We start from the raw sequence: 21,188 nt of genomic DNA, 5'->3' as shown, positions 1-21,188 counted from the left end.
TGCCTTAATAAACACGTTTCCATCCAGTTGTTATGCAAGTATAGTAATGGCGTATTAATAAATAACATGAAAAACACGACAGGTGTTATGGAAACATGAAGTGTCGGTACAATTTCGTTTTTTTGTCGGTAAAATTAATTGTGTGAAAATTGATGGCGTAAACCATCACTTGGAGTCACGGGATGATATGCCAAGTTGTACTACAACAACGTGGGAAAGCATTAAGGGCCTGATTCAGACTTAGGAAATGAATGCTTTTTATAGGCACGCCTTTCCTACGAACTTCTCAGTAGTACTTTTTCAGGCTTACGCTTCGAACACACCGGCAGTGTCATTGCATTTTGGTACACCAGAATTACTTTCATTTCCAATGAAACGCTGCGTTTGCCTTGCAGCGTTGCAGACGCAGTTGCAGTGCGTTTACTCTTGTCTATACATTGGATTTATCGAACCTATGCGTCAAACTATGCATAGATGGCTTGACAGAAATGGTAGCAGAAGTTGAATGTTGAACCTTTGTTGCATGTGCATTCTATTTTGCGCAATGATGCTGGCCGTGTGATCGACAGCATCATTGCATTTTGGTACACCAGAAGTAATTAATTTCCAGTGGAACGCTGCGTTTGCCTTGTAGCATTGCTGTTGCAGTGCGTTCTGTGTGGTGCATACTTTGGATTTATCGAATGTATGCTCAAACTGTATGCGTAGACGACTTGACAGAAATGGTAGCAGAAGGTGAATGTTGAACTTTTGTTCCATACACATCCAGATGATCCTGCATACTATTTTGCACAATGACACTATCGGTGTGATCAAGGCGTTAGCTTATGCCGGTGCGTAATAGGCTTTGCAGGCGTTGTTCCCTTGCACGCACTGAATAAATGTAATTCACCTGGTGAAAACCCTCCCACTTGCTGGGTTTTTTCCTCATGGAGTTGTCATTCAATAGGGGTTTCAGTACATTTATATAAAGACATCTTTAAAAAATAAAACTTATTAGAGCATATGGAGAGAAGGCCATGTAAATACAGACATTCGTTGCCTTTTCAGCACCAATTGGTACATTCAAAATACTCTATTGTATATTATTTGGGGTTAGGAAAGTATTTATGAATAATTAAAAAACAAGTTTGGATGCCTTTACACAAAATATATTGGTTTATCAAAAATACACTGGTTTGATTCATCCTTAAAATTACCATATTCAACTGTTCAATCCATGACATATTGGAAGGTGAGAAAAGTGTAGAATATGGTTTGAACAGTAGTCTATAAATCTACCTTAATATTCTTCACTTATCATGGAACTGTGACAATGGTCCAGATGTAACGGATGTGAAATGGCTAGCTAGTTAGCGGGTACGCGCTAATAGCGTTTCAATCAGTTACGTCACTTGCTCTGAAACCTAGAAGTAGTGTTTCCCTTTGCTCTGCAAGGGCCGCGGCTTTTGTGGAGCGATGGGTAACGACGCTTCGTGGGTGTCAGTTGTTGTGTACAGAAGGTCCCTGGTTCGCGCCCGAGGTCGGGGCGAGGGGACGGTCTAAAGTTATACTGTTACACAGACATCATGAACCGTGCACCAGGCTCCAGGTTTAAACTGATACATATGGTCTGCATTCCATAATGATTCAAATAGGCTACAAGTCCCAAAGTATTTCACAACTTGTAATACATTAGCCTACTATGAACCACTATTGCTAGCGATCCTCAGGAACAGACACGCGAACGTGACAGAGGAAACGTAAACAAACAATATATAATGGTGCAAAGTGTAAGGAAAATAACAAGGTTATAAATGCATGCGGGTATAACTGACGGTGGCTACTGCTAGTGGCTAATATTTAACACAATACATTGTACTTTAATTTATTTTTATTTTTATATATACAGTGAAAAAGTCCAGGCATATAAATTAAACATTCTAGAAATCAAATAGGGTGTATCTGTAGACACATATTAATTTATTTGATCTCCACCTAAAACAAATAGCGGGTGAATAGCATGCTAATGTCATGCTTAAGATCAAGGTCAGACTACGCATAGAGAGAAGTACTTAACTAGCGTCGGACCCCCCCGACCCCCACCAAAAGAGTTTGATGATGAGCTTGATGCAAATTTCCTATAAATATTGATGGTATTATTTGAATGCTGGTGAGATGATGATCAATGCTTGGCTGCAAGTTATCAAATAAAAATGATATTGCTCTTATCCATATCTTATAACCTACCCTGTCGACTTTATCAGAGAAATGTCTAGAGAGCATGCGGCAAAAACAGATTGGGCAAGTTTGCGACTTATCGCAAAAGATTTGGCAGCCATCGGTAGATGGAAACACATTGAACTTCTTGGTTTTTGCAAAAGTTTTTTTTGTGCACTACGTCATCACACACAGCATTTTGTCCTCAATAAGTCAGTTTAATGGAAACACCTCTTGTGGGAAAATGTGAATATTCTTTATGCATATTTTAGAATATTCACCCAAAAAATCTGTCTCCATTTGTATTAAAACCAAGCTATTGTGTGTATTGGAATGCATATTTCCCAGCATGAAAACAACTAACCCTGGTGGGTGCCTTTTTATGACTGGAATAGGCCAAATCTTTTTCCCAAATCCCAATTTCCCATGGTAATAGAAAGTGGTCTATGGTATAAAAAAAAAACGACTCTCAACCCATGATCACATAACTCATATTTGTGTACATATTCAAGTAAAAAATGAACACTTCAGTAAACGTCTATTTGAAATGTTCACATCACTGTCATGTGCTAAACAAGCAATTGCATTTGCACGGTGTTGGTGCTGTGTAGACCCTGTCGTTCACAGCACAAATAAAACCTGAAATGAAAGTTTTGGAATACAATGTCGGCAAAAACTATTACAAGGCTATTATGTTACCACGGTGTGCTTGCTCCATAGCAACAATTTGTCACTGCCAGTGCCAACGTAGAAGGGGGAGGAATTGTTTGCTCAGGCTAGAGCCTGGATGTCTCATGATATGAATGGTGTGCCCTTGTGCATGCAGCCGCGGGATGCGTCTCTGTTCTAAGACAGGCAGTGTGTCTGAGAAGACTGCAAAGGTTCCAACCACTTCATCAGTGTGCAGAGGAGAAGGAAAGTGCTCCTAATTGTGTGAGAGACCTAACTGGATCCCCATCCCATTCTACAGAACCCTTCAACTGACTGAGACACTTTTTGTATTTTGAAAGTTATATCTTGAAAACTTGCTGACATGCAAAAAAATTGTGGTACTCTTTCAACAGTGCACTAATGAAACAAATACCAAAATATAGTTTGAGAGTTTCCTTTTAAGGTCAACGGCATCATGAACTTTGCAAGTACCAGGACATTTTAGCCAAAAACCTGGTTGCCTCTGCCAAGAGGTTGAAACTTGGCTTCAAGTGAATCTTCCAGAAAGATGTCAACATTGAACCACGCCCCATGGTGGCGGTGGGGTTATGGTATGGGCAGGCATAAGCTACAGACAACTAACACAAATGCATTTTATCAATGGCAATTTAAGTGCACAAAAATATGAGATTGTGAGGCCCATGCTCATAATTTTTATTTTAAGGTATCTATGACCAACCGATGCATATCTGTATTCCTAGACATGTGAAATCCATAGATTAGGGCCTAATGAATTTATTTAAATTGACTGATTCCCTCATATGAACTGTAACTAAGTCAAATCAATGAAATTGTTGCGTTTGAACAAAAACAGTGTAATTGAGAGTGAAAAGGAATCTTGTACAGAATCAAAATATTACAAAACAGTCATCCTGTTTGCAACAAGGCACTAAAGTAATACTGAAAAAAATGTGGCAAAGCAAATTAACTTTGTCATGAATACAAAGTTTTATGTTTGAGGTAAACCTAATACAACACATTACTGAATACCATTCTCCATTTTCTTCAAGCATAATGGTGGCTGCATCATGTTATGGGTATGCTTGTAATCGTTAAGGACTGGGGAATTTTTCAGGATAGAAAATAAACAAACGGAGAGTTAAGAAAAAAAGACGGCAGCTAAGCACAGGCAAAATCCTTGAGGAAAACCTGCTTCAGTCTGCTTTACACCCCCAGACACTGGGAAATGAATTCACGTTTCAGCAGGACAATAACCTGAAACACAGGGGCAAATCTACACTGGCGTTGCTTACCAAAAAGACAGTGAGTGGCCGAGTTACAGTTTTTACTTAAATCTATGGCAAGACCTGAAAATGGTTGTCTAGCAATGATCAACAACCAGACTTTTTTGAATTTTGAAAAGAATAATAGGCAATGTTGGTGTGAATACTTACAGTTGAAGTCGGGAAGTTCACATACACCTTAGCCAAATACATTTCAACTCCGTTTTTCACAATTTCTGACATTTAATCATAGTAAAAAAATCCCTCTTAGGTCAGTTAGGATCACCACTTTATTTTAAGAATGTGAAATGTCAGAATAATAGTGATTTATTTCAGATTTTATTTCGTTCATCACATTCCCAGTGGGTCAGAAGTTTACATACACTCAATTAGTATTTGGTAGCATTGCCTTTAAATTTTTTCATTTGGGTCAAATGTTTCGGGTAGCCTTCCACAAGCTTCCTACAATAAGTTGGGTGAATTTTGTCCCATTCCTCCTGACAGAGCTGGTGTAAGTGAGTCAGGTTTGTAGGCCTCCTTGCTCGCACACGCTTTTTTAGTTCAGCCCACAAATCTTCTATAGGATTGAGGTCATGGCTTTGTGATGGCCACTTCAATACCTTGACTTTGTTGTCCTTAAGCCATTTTGCCACAACTTTGGAACTATGCTTGGGGACATTGTTCATTTGGAAGACCCATTTGCGACCAAGCTTTAACTTCCTGACTGATGTCTTGAGATGTTGCTTCAATAAATCCACATAGTTTTCCTTTCTCATGAAGCCATCTATTTTGTGAAGTGCACCAGTCCCTCCTGCAGCGAAGCACCCCCACAACATGATGCTGCCGCCCCCGTGCTTCACGGTTGGGATTGTGTTCTTCAGCTTGTAAGCCTCCCCCCATTTTCCTCCAAACATAACAATTAGAGGTCGACCAATTAATCGGAATGGCCGATTAATTAGGGCCGATTTCAAGTTTTTATAACAATCAGTAATCAGCATTTTTGGACACCGATCATGGCCGATTACATTGCACTCCACGAGGAGACTGCGTGGCAGGCTGACTACCTGTTATGCGAGTGCAGCAAGGAGCCAAGGTAAGGTGCTAGCTAGCATTAAACGTATCTTATAAAAAACAGTCAATCTTAACATAATCACTAGTTAACTACACATGGTTGATGATATTACTAGTTTATCTAGCTTGTCCTGCGTTGCATATAATCGATGCGGTGCCTGTTAATTTATCAATGAATCACAGCCTACTTCGCCAACGGGTGATTTAACAAGCGCATTCACGAAAAAAGCACTGTCGTTGCACCAATGTGTACCTAACCATAAACATCAACGCCTTTCTTAAAATCAATACACAAGTATATATTTTTAAACTTGCATATTTAGTTAATATTGCCTGCTAACATGAATTTCTTTTAACTAGTGTGCAGCAATTTGGGCCACCTGGCTCGTTGCGAGCTGTGTGAAGACCATTTCTTCCTAACAAAGACAGCCAACTTCGCCAAACGGGGGATGATTTAACAAAAGCATCAAAGCCTTTCTTAAAATCAATACACAGAAGTATATATTTTTTTTAACCTGCATATTTAGTTAAAAGAAATTCATGTTAGCAGGCAATATTAAACTAGGAAAATTGTGTCACTTCTCTTGCGTTCATTGCACGTAGAGTCAGGGTATATGCAACAGTTTGGGCCGCCTGGCTCGTTGCGAACTAATTTGCCAGAATTTTACGTAATTATGACAAAACATTGCAGGTTGTGCAATGTAACAGGAATATTTAGACTTATGGATGCCACCCGTTAGATAAAATACGGAACGGTTCCGTATTTCACTGAATTAATAAATGTTTTGGTTTCGAAATGATAGTTTCTGGATTTGACCATATTAATGACCTACGGCTTGTATTTCTGTGTGTTATTATAATTAAGTCTATGATTTGATAGAGCAGTCTGACTGAGCGGTGGTAGGCAGCAGCAGGCTCGTAAGCATTCATTCAAAAAGCACTTTCGTGCGTTTGCCAGCAGCTCTTCGCAATGCTTCAAGCATTGAGCTGTTTATGACTTCAAGCCTATCAACTCCCGAGATTAGGCTGGCAATACTAAAGTACCTATTAGAACATCCAATAGTCAAAGGTATATGAAATACAAATGGTATAGAGAGAAATAGTCCTATAATAACTACAACCTAAAACTTCTTACCTGGGAATATTGAAGACTCGTGTTAAAAGGAACCACCAGCTTTCATATGTTCTCATGTTCTGAGCAAGGAACTTAAACGTTAGCTTTTTTACATGGCACATATTGCACTTTTACTTTCTTCTCCAACACTTTGTTTTTGCATTATTTAAACCAAATTGAACATGTTTCGTTATTTATTTGAGACTAAATTGATTTTATTGATGTATTATATTAACTTAAAATAAAAGTGTTCATTCAGTATTGTTGTAATTGTCATTATTACAAATATATATAAAATCGTCCGATAAATCGGAATCAGCTTTTTTTGGTCCTCCAATAATCGGTATCGGCGTTGAAAAATCATAATCGGTCGACCTCTAATGTAAACTTCTGACTTCAACTGTATATAAGAGATTTCTGTTTTAATTTTCAATACATTTTATGAAAATGTCTACAAATATGTTTTCACTTTGTCATGGGGTATTGTGTGTAGATTTTTTAAATCCATTTTGATTTCAGGTTTTAACACAGTAAAGTGTAATAAGTCAAGGGGTTTGAATACTTTTTGAAGGCACTGTAGATACAATACCTTTCAAAAGTTTGGGGTCACTTAGAAATGTCCTTGTTTTCCATGAAAACATACATGAAATTAATTGCAAAAGGAATAGGAAATATAGTCAAGAAGTTGACAAGGTTATAAATAATGATTTGTAATTGAAATAATAGTGTCCTTCAAACTTTGCTTTCGTCAAAGAATCCTCCATTTGCAGCCTTGCAGGCCTTTGGCATTCTAGTTGTCAATTTGTTGAGTTAATCTGAAGAGATTTCACCCCATGCTTCCTGAAGCACCTCCCACAAGTTGGATTGGCTTGATGGGCTACTCCCACAACAGCTCAATAGGGTAGCGATCCTATGACTCTGCTGGCCACTCTATTGTAGACAGAATACCAGCTGACTGCTTCTTCCCTAAATAGTTATTGCTTAGTTTGGAGCTGTGCTTTGCGTCATTGTCCTGTTGTAGGAGGAAATTGGCTCCAATTAAGCGCCGTCCACAGGGTATGGCGTTGAAAAATGGATTATAGCCTTCCTTCTACAAGATCCCTTTTACCCTGTACAAATCTCCCACATTACCACCACGAAGCACCCCCAGACCATCACATTGCCTCCACCATGCTTGACAGATGACGTCAAGCACTCCTCCAGCAACTTTTCATTTTTTCTGCATCTCACGAATGTTCTTCTTTGTGATCCAAACACCTCAAACTTAGATTTGTCTGACCATAACACTTTTTTCCAATCTTCCTCTGTCCAGTGTCTGTGTTCTTTTGCCCATCTTAATCTTTTTATTTTTATTGGCCAGTCTGAGATATGGCTTTTTCTTTGCAAGTCTGCTTAGAAGGCCAGCATCCCGGAGGCACCTCTTCACTGTTGACGTTGAGACTGGTGTTTTGCGGGTACTATTTCATGAAGCTGCCAGTTAAGGACTTGTGAGGCATCTGTTTCTCAAACTAGACACACTAATGTACTTGTCCTCTTGCTCAGTTGTGCACCGGTGTTTCCCACTCTTTCTATTCTGGTTAGTGCCAGTTTGCGCTGTTCTGTGAAGGCAGTAGTACCCAGCGATGTACGAGATCTTCAGTTTCTTAGCAATTTTTCGCATGGAATAGCCTTCATTTCTCAGAACAAGAATAGACTGATGAGTTTCAGAAGAAAGTTTTTTGTTTCTGACCATTTTGAGTCTGTAACCGAACCCACAAATGCTGATGCACCTGATACTCAACAAGTCTAAAGTAAAATCATTTTTAAAAAAGAGGCCAGTTTTATTTCTTCTTTAATTAGAACAACAGTTTTCAGCTGTACTAACATAATTGCAAAAGGGTTTTCTAATGATCAATTAGCCTTTTAGAATGATAAACTTGGATTAGCTAACACAACATGCCATTGGAACACAGAAGTGATGGTTGCTGATAATGGTCCTCTGTAGTCCTATGTAGTTATTCCATTAAAAAATCAGCTGTTTCCAGCTACAATAGTAATATGCAACATTACCAATGTCTACACTCTATTGCTGAGTTTCTAAATCGCACCAAACCGTCTTTGGTGTAGCGTCGCCATAATATTTGAATGAAGGAAGTGTGATCATAATCATTCGAATATTTTAGCCATCCAAAGTGGAAGACGTCCTAAAATCCCCCCTGCCTTCAGATGTGTGCTAAACAGTGCACTTTCACTTGAGATGCATGTGTTATGGATGATAGTGAACTTGTCATTTCAAAAAGTTTACCTTAGTTGAATTGCTGCTTTGCGATCTATTAACAGCAAGGGTTGCATTAAATATACACTTTTTTTTTTACTTGTGCATTTGCCGATGTTCAATTAATTCATTGTCGCAACATATTAACAAACGCATTCACTGTGAAAGTTTATACATGTAGGCCCTTCATATATAGGCTTTGCACAGCACATTTGTTTTAAGCATTCATTTATTGAATCAGTTGTTTTCTTGCTCAAACTTCAAGTAACACCTGTCAACCTTGGACATGTCTCTCAAAACACAGGGATGTCGAGTCGGACAGGACTAGTAGTATCAGAGGACCTTGGAGTATCAGAGGACCTTGGAATTTTCGGCAGATTTGGATGGGACTTAAATTACTGATGTGGTAATTTGTGCTCGTGCACATAATTATCTCCCCCAATAAAACTACTCCCGTGCAAATGGGGTTTAAGAAAGCGAATGTGCTTCCAGTCCATGTGGTACTGTAGCAGTTACAGCATGATATCTCATCTTTCAAGCCCCTGTGACCAGCACCAGGTGTTTAAACCCAGGTGTATTTGCATACATTTGGTTGTGAGTGACTAACACAGATAAGCAAATGGCAGATGATGGATAAAACAATTTCTGCTGTAAGTAGAACCCACAGAACAGCTTGTCGCCACTGCTGCTAAATTTGGCAATATGGGAGTAAAATCTCAAACCTATAGACAATACAAGAAGTTTGGCCTTGATTCACAGGTGCATGATCACACACACACACCCAGCTCATTTAGCTTTATCATGCGTTCCCAGATCTGATGCCGTATTGGGAGGGTCGGGGCAGAGGATGCAGAGGCATTATTAAGGCCACTTGAATTAATAGTACAGCCCCCAGACTTTCTCTAAAGCCTCCAACCGGGGTTGGGAGCTTAATCCCTGGTCCCCTGTATCGCCCATTAAATAAACTCCCACCCACCCCTGCTCAATCGCTCACTCTCTCTCTCTCTCACACACACACACTGTCTCACGCACACACATAAGGGTGCCATCTTCACCTTTCTCTAGCCAAAGCTGACATCCACTCGTCAATGCACTAATGATTGCACACCCATTTTTAAAATAAAGATTTCCCATGTCTTTCACTCTCTCCTACTCACCCATACACAACCTCAATAACAAGGGTACAGACAGGTCTTAAAACACACACACAGATATCCTTAGTGGCTTCAATGGTCTCATCTGCTTTCTGTTTTTTTTTAACAAATTAACTGTGGAGTTTGACACACACAGCCAGCAGATGTCAGGGCTGCTCATTAGCATGCCAGAGGGCCCAGTGCCCCACCAACCCCGCGGGGGGGCACAGCTATTGAGGGGCTGAGTGCAGGCCACGGGTCACAGGTGATATGGATTTTTGTGCAGGGCCACACTGGCTGGTTTTTAAGTGACTATGGGGTTGGGGGATTGGGACAGTCCAATTCCCCATCATGAACACATGCAGGGTATGCACACCATACACCTCTCCCCATCCTGGGTTCATACATCCCAGTTATGGAGGACTAACACACGAGACTGGTTCTGAAAAAACATTTATTTCACTAAAAGCAATTTCAGTGATTGCCAACTAGATGAAATGCTAACGCTAAATAATGTGGAAAATTTGACTTTGCCATTGCTGCAAGTGAGTATGTAAAAAAAATATATATATATATATTTTGAGCTCCTGGTTAGAATTCATTACTTCTCAAATCCTCCGAGAAGTGAAAGAACCACAGCATTTATATTGTGCTACCTGAAAGAGTTGTTTCTCTTATTATTCAGAGACCTGAAGATTGCATGAAGAGACACCTGTTACCGCCCATCTGGCCGCTCTCTCTATGATTGATGTGTATGTGTGGAGGTAGATTTTATGAGCCTCTGTTTTATGTGTTCATAAATAATTGCATGCTTTGTTTGTGGGGGTTGGCCTTTTGTTGTCTGCATACCTTATTCCCGAACCTGCTAAAGTGTGTGTGTGTGTGTGTGTGTGAGAGAGGAGAAAGAAAAGGACAAAGTGGAGGATGATGAAAGAGAGAAAGCAGAGTATGATGAGGATGTTTGTATGTGTGTGTCAGTGAGGGTACAAGCAGTATGTGTGGGAGTGTGTGAGGAGGGGGGGTTAGAAGTGGAGCAGTGCCTCCATCAGTATTCAGCAGTGGCTGTGTGGGTGGGGGGGTGTAACCGCACCCCTGAGCAGAGCACTGGACTGGAACAAAGCGGCTAGGCGAGGGGGCTTTTGATTGGCCAACCCCGGCACAGGCCCCAGACCTGCCAGAACACGGGCACTGCAGAGGACAGACAAGAGAATTAGCTGTACTCTCTCCCTTCATACACGCAAGGCAGGAGAAAGACTTGAGCAACAAAACACCTCATCTTGGAGCTCATTGAAAACCCCAGAGATCTATGGCAGGAAGCCCTCCCAGACTGGACTGGTAGTGCCCAGGGTTAGGCTGTGGGCCAGCTAGGTCTAACAATCCAGGTAGCTACCTTCGTTGTTTAGCAGATAGGAGTCAGGGTCCAGAGGGAGCATTTTAGTGTCCGATGCATGTCAGGTCTTCCAGCCTTCTACTTTCATTGTCCATTTTTTTTATTTGTTTCTGAAGCTGGGAGTAATCATTGTACTGCCCTTTTGGACCCTTGTAAGTAATAACCTTGCTTTTTAGAACGAGACATCAATCACAGGCACAACCACACACACACTAATCTCACAGCCTCCTTCACCAGGATATTTTTAATCTTGCCCATGGTCTCCAAACCTACGGCCCTGTTGCCCTCACTGCTTTCCCCGCTCGTGACCAATTTCCACTTGCGTGGCTGTCTCCTTCGGCTTGTTACAGCCCCTGTGCTCTTGCCCTGGCGTGTGTGTGTGTGCTGGTATGCCCTCCATGTCATTGCGTTGTGCGTTTGGACTGCCATGCTTGGCCGGCTTTGCGGTGGGGTGGGGGCTGTGTATGCGAGTGCACTTCACTAGAAGTGATAAAAGTAAAATAATCACATTTTAAAGCATCTTAACTGCGTCTCTGGAATGGGGGTAAGCCCCAGCCTGGTCCATGGCGATAATAATCAAATTCCTGGCCCAAACCGGATTAGACTCCCTGTTGCTGTGTCTAAAGCCCAGTCCGGCGCTTAAGACACAATCCAATTCCTCAGCCCCTAACATGCAGGGGTTAGCCCTGAGCCAGCCAGCTCACTCTACTGGGTACACTGGCTTTACAACCTCTAAGCTGGGGCGTTTAGATGGAATTGTTTGTGGGAGCTCTTCTTGGATGGAAGATCTTATCGTCCGTTGTAGTGTAGTCCTTGTTATGTAGGTCTGTGTGCAACACTGTAACTTTGGTGGATATTGGGGGGGGGTCAGGGTCAATGAGTTCCAGTGTCAACGCCCCTCTAGGGTGGTCCAAGGGCATGCCCCCCTCCACACCAATGTTTCTATATTACTTTAAACTGTGTTCTTACTCTTAAGTTCAGAAAGTCACCACCCCACCCCTTTAGCGACATTTAAATGTCAACCCATTATTCTATTTGTGCACCCTTTACTACGCTTGTATAGTATATGGTCTTGAATAACTCATTTATTATACCTAGTTCATTTAAAAGGAGTCGAGGCAGTCTGAGTCCAGAAACTTCTTACTTGGTTACATAATTTAATTGCTGTATTAATTCATAAAATAATTCAGTGACAGTCAAAACCTAATGCTTCAATATGGATCAAGCAGTAGACTTCAACATGAACATCAGTATGGCGTCATGCTCAAGCAATAGATAAAAAAAAAAATAATAAATACATAGCAACAACTCATCATTCACCATAAAGTAAAAAACATACACATTCAAAACAGTCAATAACCGGTTGCAACCTTATACAAAGGTGGGCATATAGTGGTACAGAGAGGGGTCAGCTCTACAGCCTCAATCCACTTAAATGCACCAAATACCTGTTTATGCGGGTCACTGCCAGAAATGAAATTTGGGCATATTGTTTTCCTATCTATGGTATCCAGCTTCTCCTGGTGGATATGACAGACGGCAACAGTTCAATCTGCTTTGTGTCATTGTTAAGCGCAGCCACGTCTTCAATCTCCATGACAACCAAATGAAATCAAAATGCAGGCAACAACATTTGTTATAGCACTTGGGCTACAGTCAGTGAAGATGAGTTGAACTGATAGTGCTTTTATAACTCATTCTCACCTGATGACCTGTTCGTCATCTCCCTGCCTCAACGTGAGCGGTGCTCTCTCTCTCTCCTATCTTTGAACCCTGCCATAATCACATGACCAAATACCATTATAATATGAAAAAAAATTGATGGCCTTAACAATGATTGGGTTAGCTTATTAACCAGATTTTTTATTTTTTATTAGCTAAATTATTTATTTACTATGTGGCAATAGGTATAGCTAGTGTCATGATGTTGCCAGGTTGGGGGTGGTTTATGACTCCCCCCCCCCCCCCCTCCATAAATACCTTTCCCCCTTTTTCTCTCCACTCTACAGAATGGACTCTTGGAAAGCCCTTTGTTAACCTCTCTAGGTTATGTGGGACGGTAGCGTCTCACCTCATCAACAGCCAGTAAAACTGCAGGGCGCCAAATTCAAAACAACAGAAATACCATAATTAAAATTCCTCAAACATACAAGTATTTTACTCCATTTTAAAGATACACTTGTTGTAAATCCAGCCACAGTGTCCGATTTCAAAAAGGCTTTACGACGAAAGCACACCAAACGATTATGTTAGGTCAGAGCCAAGTCACAGAAAAACACAGCCATTTTTCCAGCTAAAGAGAGAAGTCACAAAAAGCAGAAATAGAGATAAAATGAATCACTAACCTTTGATCTTTATGCAGATGACACTCATAGGACTTCATGTTACACAATACATGTAAGTTTTGTTCGGTAAAGTTCATATTTATATCCAAAAATCTGAGTTTCCATTGGCGCGTTATGTTCAGTAGTTCCAAAACATCCGGTGATTTTGCAGAGAGCCACATCAATTTACAGAAATACTCATAATAAACATTGCTAAAAGATACAACTGTTATGCATGGAATTTTAGATCCACTTCTTCTTAACTTCTTTGATATAGGGGGCAGCATTTTCACTTTTGGATGAATTGCGTGCCCATAGTGAACTGCCTCCTACTTTGTCCCAGATACTAATATATGCATATTATTATTACTAATGGATATAAAACACTCTGAAGTTTCTAAAACTGTTTGAATGATGTCTGTGAGTATAACAGAACTCATATGGCAGGCAAAAACCTGAGAAAAAATCCAAACAGGAAGTGAGAATTCTGAGACTGGTCATTGTTAAACTCATCGCCTATTCAATTCCCTGTAATATATGGATCTGTTTGCACTTCCTACACCTTCCACTAGATGTCAACAGTCTGTAGAACGCTGAATGAAGCCTATACTGTGATGTGGGACCGGATGGGAGGTGTTTGAGTCAGTGGTCTGGCAGATTGCCAGTTCTTGGTCACGCGCATTCCTCATGATATCGCCATTACTAAGAGACTGAAAAGAATTCTCCGGTTGAAACCTTATTGGATATAAATGATAACAACATCCTGAAGATTGATTCTCTACTAAGTTTGACCAGTTTATTCGACTTGTAATATAACTTTTTGAAGTTTTCGTCCGACGTTTGCCTGCATCTGCGCGAGTGTTTGGACACGGGTACTACACATGCTAACAAAAATAGCTAATTGGACATAAGTAATGGACATTATCGAACAAAACAATGATTTATTGTGGAACTAGGATTCCTGGCAGTGCATTCTGATGAACATAATCAAAGGTAAGGGAATATTTATGATGTAATTTCGTATTTCTGTTGACTCCAACATGGCGGAGAAATGTTGTTAAATCTGAGCGGCGTCTCAGATTATTGCATGGTGTGCTTTTTACGTAAAGTTTTTTTTAAATCTGACACAGCGGTTGCATTAAGAACAAGTGTATATTTAATTCTGTGTAAAACATGTATCTTTCATCAAAGTTTATGATGAGTATTTCTGTTATTTGGCTCTCTGCAATTACTCCGGATATTTTGGAGGCATTTCTGAACATGGCGCCAATGTAAACCGAGATTTGTGGATATAAATATGCACATTATCGAACAAAACATAAATGTATTGTGTAACATGATATCCTATGAGTGTCATCTGATGAAGATCATCAAAGGTTAGTGAATAATTGTATCTATTTCGCTACCGTCCCACCTATCCCAGAGAAGTTAATGCAACCGCTGTGTCAGATTTCAAAAAAACTTTACGGAAAAAGCACACCATGCAATAATCTGAGTACAGCGCTCAGAGACCAACACAACCCAAACAGATATCCGCCATGTTGTGTAGTCTACAGATGTCAGAGTAGCATTATAAATATTCACTTACCTTTGATCTTCATCAGAATGCACTCCCAGGAATCCCAGTTCCACAATAAATGTTTGTTTTGTTCGATGAAGTCCATCATTTATGTCCAAATACCTCCTTTTTGTTAGCGTGTTTAGCCCAGTAATCAAAATTCATGACGCGCGATCACTAGGTGCAGACGAAAAGTCAAAAAGTTCCGTTACAGTCCGTAGAAACATGTCAAACGATGTATAGAATCTATCTTTAGGATGTTTTTAACATAAATCTTCAATAATGTTCCAACCGGAGAATTCCTTTGTCTTCAGAAATGCAATGGAACGCAAGCTAACTCTCTCACGTGAACGTGCCTGGTCAGCTCGTGGCTCTCTGGCAGACCTCTGACTCATTCCCCTCTCACAGTAGAAGCCTCAAACAAGGTTCTAAAGACTGTTGACATCTAGTGGAAGTTTTAGGAAGTGCAATATGACCCCATTTCCACTGTATCTTGGATAAGCAAAGAGTTGAAAAACTACAAACCTCAGATTTCCCACTTCCTGTTTTTTTTCTCACGTTTTTGCCTCCCATATGAGTTCTGTTATACTCACAGACATCATTCAACCAGTTTTAGAAACTTCAGAGTGTTTTCTATCCAAATCTACTAATAATATGCACATCCTAGCATCTGGGCCTGAGTAGCAGGCAGTTTACTCTGGGCACACTTTTCATCCTCACGTGAAAATACTGCCCCCTACCCAAGAGAGGTTAACATAGAGAGAGTATTGTAACATCAAAAGGTTGGGGAAAAGAACAATCTTTAGGTAATCCAACCAGTTGAAAGTATCCGTTGGTACTTAAAGAATATGATGTCAGATCAGTTGTCGTCTGAGACATTATTACTGATGATAGGATGACATAAACTGTATCTTGGAAAGTCTACACATTCTAGTTATCAGATTCATATAGAATCAACTTAAATGTTTAAATATGAAACTATTTGTGAAAAGATTAAATGCAGTTTTAGTTTTTAAAACGAGAGAATTGTTTTCATAAGAAAAAAATGCTCAATCAGTGGCCACGCCCACGTGAATAGGCATTGGTTGGAAATTATGAACCAACCCCTTTTCTCCACTTCTATAAGAGACCCCGTGACCCAATTGACTGCGAACTAAGCCAACCTCAGCGTGAGCTTTGGTTGCGAATGGTTGAACGAAATAAACATTGTGTTCCCGACGACGTGAGGACTGATGTCCATACGTTTAGAAGGGCGAATTTCAACGTGGAGGTGACGATTGCAACGCTGGAAGGATGAATTTTGACGATACCAGACAGAAAATAGCATGAGCTTATATTAGGGCAACTTGGTATGAACTTTGAACTCTTATTCAGTAAAGAAGTGATACATCCTAGACGTCGAGTTATCAGCAGCCGCTGTAAACGTGCGTGGCCTAGGAAAGGACGAACAATCTCTTCGGAAAGACCGGGTACTACAACGTATCCGTTGTACTACAAGATGACAGACTACAACGTATCCTCCCAGAAATATTCTTCAAAGGACAAGGGAGATCTCTGCTGGGCAACCCAGCCTTCCATCTTCGACCAATCTATTGAAGCGCAGCTCAGAGTAAATATATTTCTTGCATTTTCCTTTTCCGAATGGGCGGTTATTTAGAATGCATACGATTCTGTATTTACGATGGCATAGCTTCATAAGGTCCGATAGAGACCCAATCCTTTTTGTTTCTGTTTTCCCACGCTTTCATTCAAACCCAACCCCCTTTCTTTTTGTAACCAGCCGTCATATCAGTTTCGTCCGCTAGGGATGTTTTCTTTTATGACATAATTAGTAATCAATGTATGATCCTTCCTGTGTATATGTAATTCTGTGTGATTTATTTAGTAAATAAATAAATTGTATTGCTGATTCAACTTGTTAGTCAGGGTTCGTGGAGATAACCAAGAATTTACGATGTTCAGATGAGACTGAATAAGGTGACGATTTAATAATTGACTGCTATTGATATAAAATATTACCAGGTCTTTAAGAGTTTATTCGGAAGACAACAGCTCTATAAACATTATTCTGTGGTGCCCCGACTTCCTAGTTAATTACCTTTACATGATTAGTTTATTCAGGTAATATTAATTAGAAAATTGATTTTATAAAATAGCATGTCATCATTTAATCCATATCAAAGACACAACACTAGCTAGCTAACTACATAGTGCCAGTCTATTCTGAATTGTACAGTGAAGTTAGCTAGCTAGCTATGTAGCCATTCATTCAGTTAGTTCTCAGCACTCCTCCCAAAATATTATGTCCTGCACTTTTATCCTCTTTGACATTGTCACCTCTTTTTAAGGGCTCTAGCTACTTTTTCACTAGAGTGAACAATGACTCACTGAGTGCTGCTCATTTGAAACTGCAGATACTGTGCTAGCTAGCCATCTAACGTTAGCCTAACTAAAATATACAACTTAGCATTGCATCAGTCGGTACAACTCTTTTTACACAATATCTCATCACCAATAGTTTACTAGTTTCACAACATAGGAATACATTTATGAACTGTTCATGAACTTTTACTTATTTTTAATGTTCAAAACATTTATAGATTGGAACACTCATGAATTTAGCTGCCCAGGGCTAGCGACTAACTTTTTTCATCGTCCCAGAATCGTCCCGAAGTGCAATTTCAACCATCCCAAATTAACATTTGTTGTTTATTTTTGTTTTGAAATGCCAACATGGGTTTACTCATGGACCTAGGTCATTCAGTGATTTTTAAAAGGCGAATAAGAGTACTACTGAAATAAATAAATGGGTCTGTCAAATGAGCAAGAAATTCACATAAAAAAAATGTGCCTCTAAAAAGGCCAACACTGGAATAATATTCAAATAAATGTTTCATAAATGGACAGGTAACAGACAAAATAAAAGAACTTGAGTAAATGAGGGATACAAAGTAGGCTGTATTGAAAGCAGCTGCTTCCACACGGCTGGTTTGTGAGGTTAAGTAATTAATTAACATCCCATCATGCTTAGGGTGATGTATAAAAATGCGCAGTTGCCTATTATTTTGGCTACCATGGCTAGAAGAAGAGATCTCAGTGACTTTGAAAGACACTCTCAAAGGAGCATAGGGGTTTAAAGTGTGTGGAATTTCTTGTTGAAGAATGTTGTTCCAGTCCTCCAATAGAGTTCCTGACACTTGTAGAATCTATGCCACGGTGTATTGAAGCTGTTCTGGCTCATGGTGGCCCAACGCCCTATTAAGACACTTTATGTTGGTGTTTCCTTTATTTTGGCTGTTACCTGTACATAAATAATTTGTCTACATCTCAAAGTGTAGCCTATATGATAAGTCCACACCAATGTTAACATGAGGGAGGCGCCAGAAAATGTAACCATACTTGAATGAGACTTTTAATTACATCAATATAGGCTAAACGCCAGTCATGTTTGACAAATGTAATGTAGGATAATAAACATTCACGTCTAAAGGCTATATTCTGTTGACCCAGGCCTACTCGAGGCACAGTTTGTTCAGAATTAAATGGTCACGAGCAGGGAGAAAGGCCAGTTACTATTGTGCACCGACCACACCCATCACCCACCTTGCAATCTGAGAGGAGGCAGTCAGCATTTTGAAACTATTTAACCATAAATGTAATTGTATTAAAACCTGGAGATTTTGTCATTTTCTGAGGCACGTTTTAGGCCTACCTTTCGAAGTAGTATAAACACTTCCTTATGCCATTGTAACCAGCATTTCTCTCATGTTCTATTACTTTTCAAATCAACATTCTTTCATTATTCAACAGACACTGCTGTGTGCGCATTGGTGCGCTTATAATGTGAAGGAATACATTTATAATAATTTTAAGCTAAACGTTCTGATCTGTGGCATCAACCTCATTTGCATTTTTAACATGTTTTGATGTAAGCCTACAGTGGTTGTATGGATTTTGGATCTATGGTGCCAGAACCATCCCAGACATATTTTTTACGGCACGCCCTTAATTATGATCCCTGTAGCTACCTCTCCTCAGCGAACACAACAAAGAGAGAGAGCAAGTGCGTGCCGCTGAACTGTTACTGCAGATCAAAGCAATATGTCAGCCGGCTGCCTCTGGGGACCGGGCGCAACCGAAAGCATATTTGGTGGTTGGGGATCCAATCATATACTGAACAAAAATATAAACGCAACATGTGAAGTGTTGGTTTCATGAGCTGAAATTTAATGATCCCCGAATTTTTCCATATGCACAAAAATGTATTTATCTAAAATGTTGTGCACAAATGTGTTTACATCCCTGTTAGTGAACATTTCTCCTTTGCCAAGATAAATAATCCACCTGACCGGTGTGGTATATCAAGAAGCTGATTAAACAGCATGATCATTACACAGGTGCACCTTGTGCTGGGGACAACAAAAGGCCACTCTAAAATGTGCAGTTTTGTCACACAACACAATGCCACAGATATCTAAATTTTTGAGGGAGTGTGCAATTGGCATGCTGACTGCAGGAATGTCCACCAAGGCTGTTGTCATTTTTGTTCAGTATACTTTTGTTTTGTAGAAAATTAGGAACTGAGTCCGTTTTAAAGCCACATAAAGCCAGTAGCTGCCTGGTGCTTTACAGTCTGAAAATATTTTCAAATCCATCATACTGATCATGGTATAATATTGGGGATGGGGTCAAATTTACGTGTTTCTAATATTGGGGGGGCGTCATGTCCCCGTCCCCCAAGTTACGCACATCTGTGTGCTATGTTTGTTTACTGTCGCTATAGGAGTCCATCTAAGGCAGTAAACAATGTGTTTCAGGTAGGTTTGTGTTGAGGTTGTGTTGTTCATATGCGTTAGTAAGCAGATTTGCGTTGCGTATCATATTTCCCTTATCCCCCTCTAATTATCTGTCTATGAGATATTCCCTGCTGGTTCTGTTCCACCCTGAATGTGGTGATGCAGAAGTTGGTCATGGCAATATCCTGTCATTGGTGACTGATTAGAACCCCCCCCCCCCTTCCTCTCCTCCTCTCTCGCTCTCTCCTCAGTCTTCCCGTGGAGATGTAAACAGGGAGCCGGAGCTCCAGGAAATGCAATCCCCACACTGCTGTTCCCCTCAGGCAGGATTTACAATTGAGGAGGATGTTTTCTGATGATACTCTGTGTTATTGTCGGCGTGTGTGCGCATGCATGAAGCATAGCCTGTGGTCTGATCTGCCGAGCAGAAACAGGATTGGGTTTGTAATCCTTGTTTAAGATAGACATTATGGTGCGGAGTAGATTTCACTTGGATTATATGATTTTCTTTTTTCAATAGTGGGGCTGGGTGGGGGAGGAGGAAAGGGATGGGTGGGGGCTGCACATTTCCTGAAATGATGAATCCCATGTAGTCAGTGAAGACTATTGCCCCACCAGAGCACAAAGCTTTTTAATGCTTTAATTTCATCTCAAAGGAGTGGGGAAGAATCAAATTAGGGATTGTCCTACATTTTGGAGCTGTGTGTGAACAGTACTTGTGTGTGTTTGTGAGAGAGGCAGTGTAAAAGTAGGCTGGATTTATTTATGTATGCGTGTACATGATTCATTCCAAGGACTAGGTGTTGGCTTCACTGGCAGCAGCAGAGCATCTTTATGGAGGCTTATCTCTCTCTGCATTGAGACGTGCTGACTTCACAAACTAAAACACACATTTGCGCACTTACACACTCATACTTACAATACACATTCTCACATGCACGTACACACACGCACACACATTTTACACTCTCACAGCGAGCAGGCACCTTTTTTCGTCACACCAGATGGCATGTGTCACAATATTACGGCAGTATTTCATTAACATTATGTGCATCCATCTGTTGTGTGCTCTAAGGCCCCATAGAGCCTCTTGTTTCGGTCACTTTGCAGCACTGCACCATCAACAGTAGACTCAGTACTACTGCATGTTTATATAGCCTAGAGTACCTCAAATCGAATCAGTTTATTGGTTGCGTACACAGATTTGCCGATGTTATCGCCGGTGAAGCGAAATGCTTATGTTTTTAGTTCCAACAGTTCAGTAATACCTAGCAATACAATAACAATCCACACATAATCCAAAAAGTGAAAAGTAAAAGTTTGACATTTCGTAACGAGTAATATCAGAATGAGCAATGTCAAGGTATATAAATTCTGGGGGAAAATCAGACATCACATGTGGGTGAGGTTAAGGG

General features: G+C 40.2%; 1 protein-coding gene across 2 annotated transcripts in view; it reads left to right on the top strand.

The window, feature by feature from the left end:
• Positions 1–21,188, top strand: part of LOC139578355 (TLE family member 5-like) — a 40,384-nt gene that overhangs the window by 1,443 nt on the left and 17,753 nt on the right. The window lies entirely within an intron of this gene.

Source organism: Salvelinus alpinus, chromosome 6, assembly GCF_045679555.1.
Source record: "Salvelinus alpinus chromosome 6, SLU_Salpinus.1, whole genome shotgun sequence".
Lineage (NCBI taxonomy): Eukaryota > Metazoa > Chordata > Actinopteri > Salmoniformes > Salmonidae > Salvelinus > Salvelinus alpinus.
The sequence above is the reverse complement of the archived record's forward strand: the minus strand, read 5'-3'. Positions and strand labels throughout refer to the sequence as shown.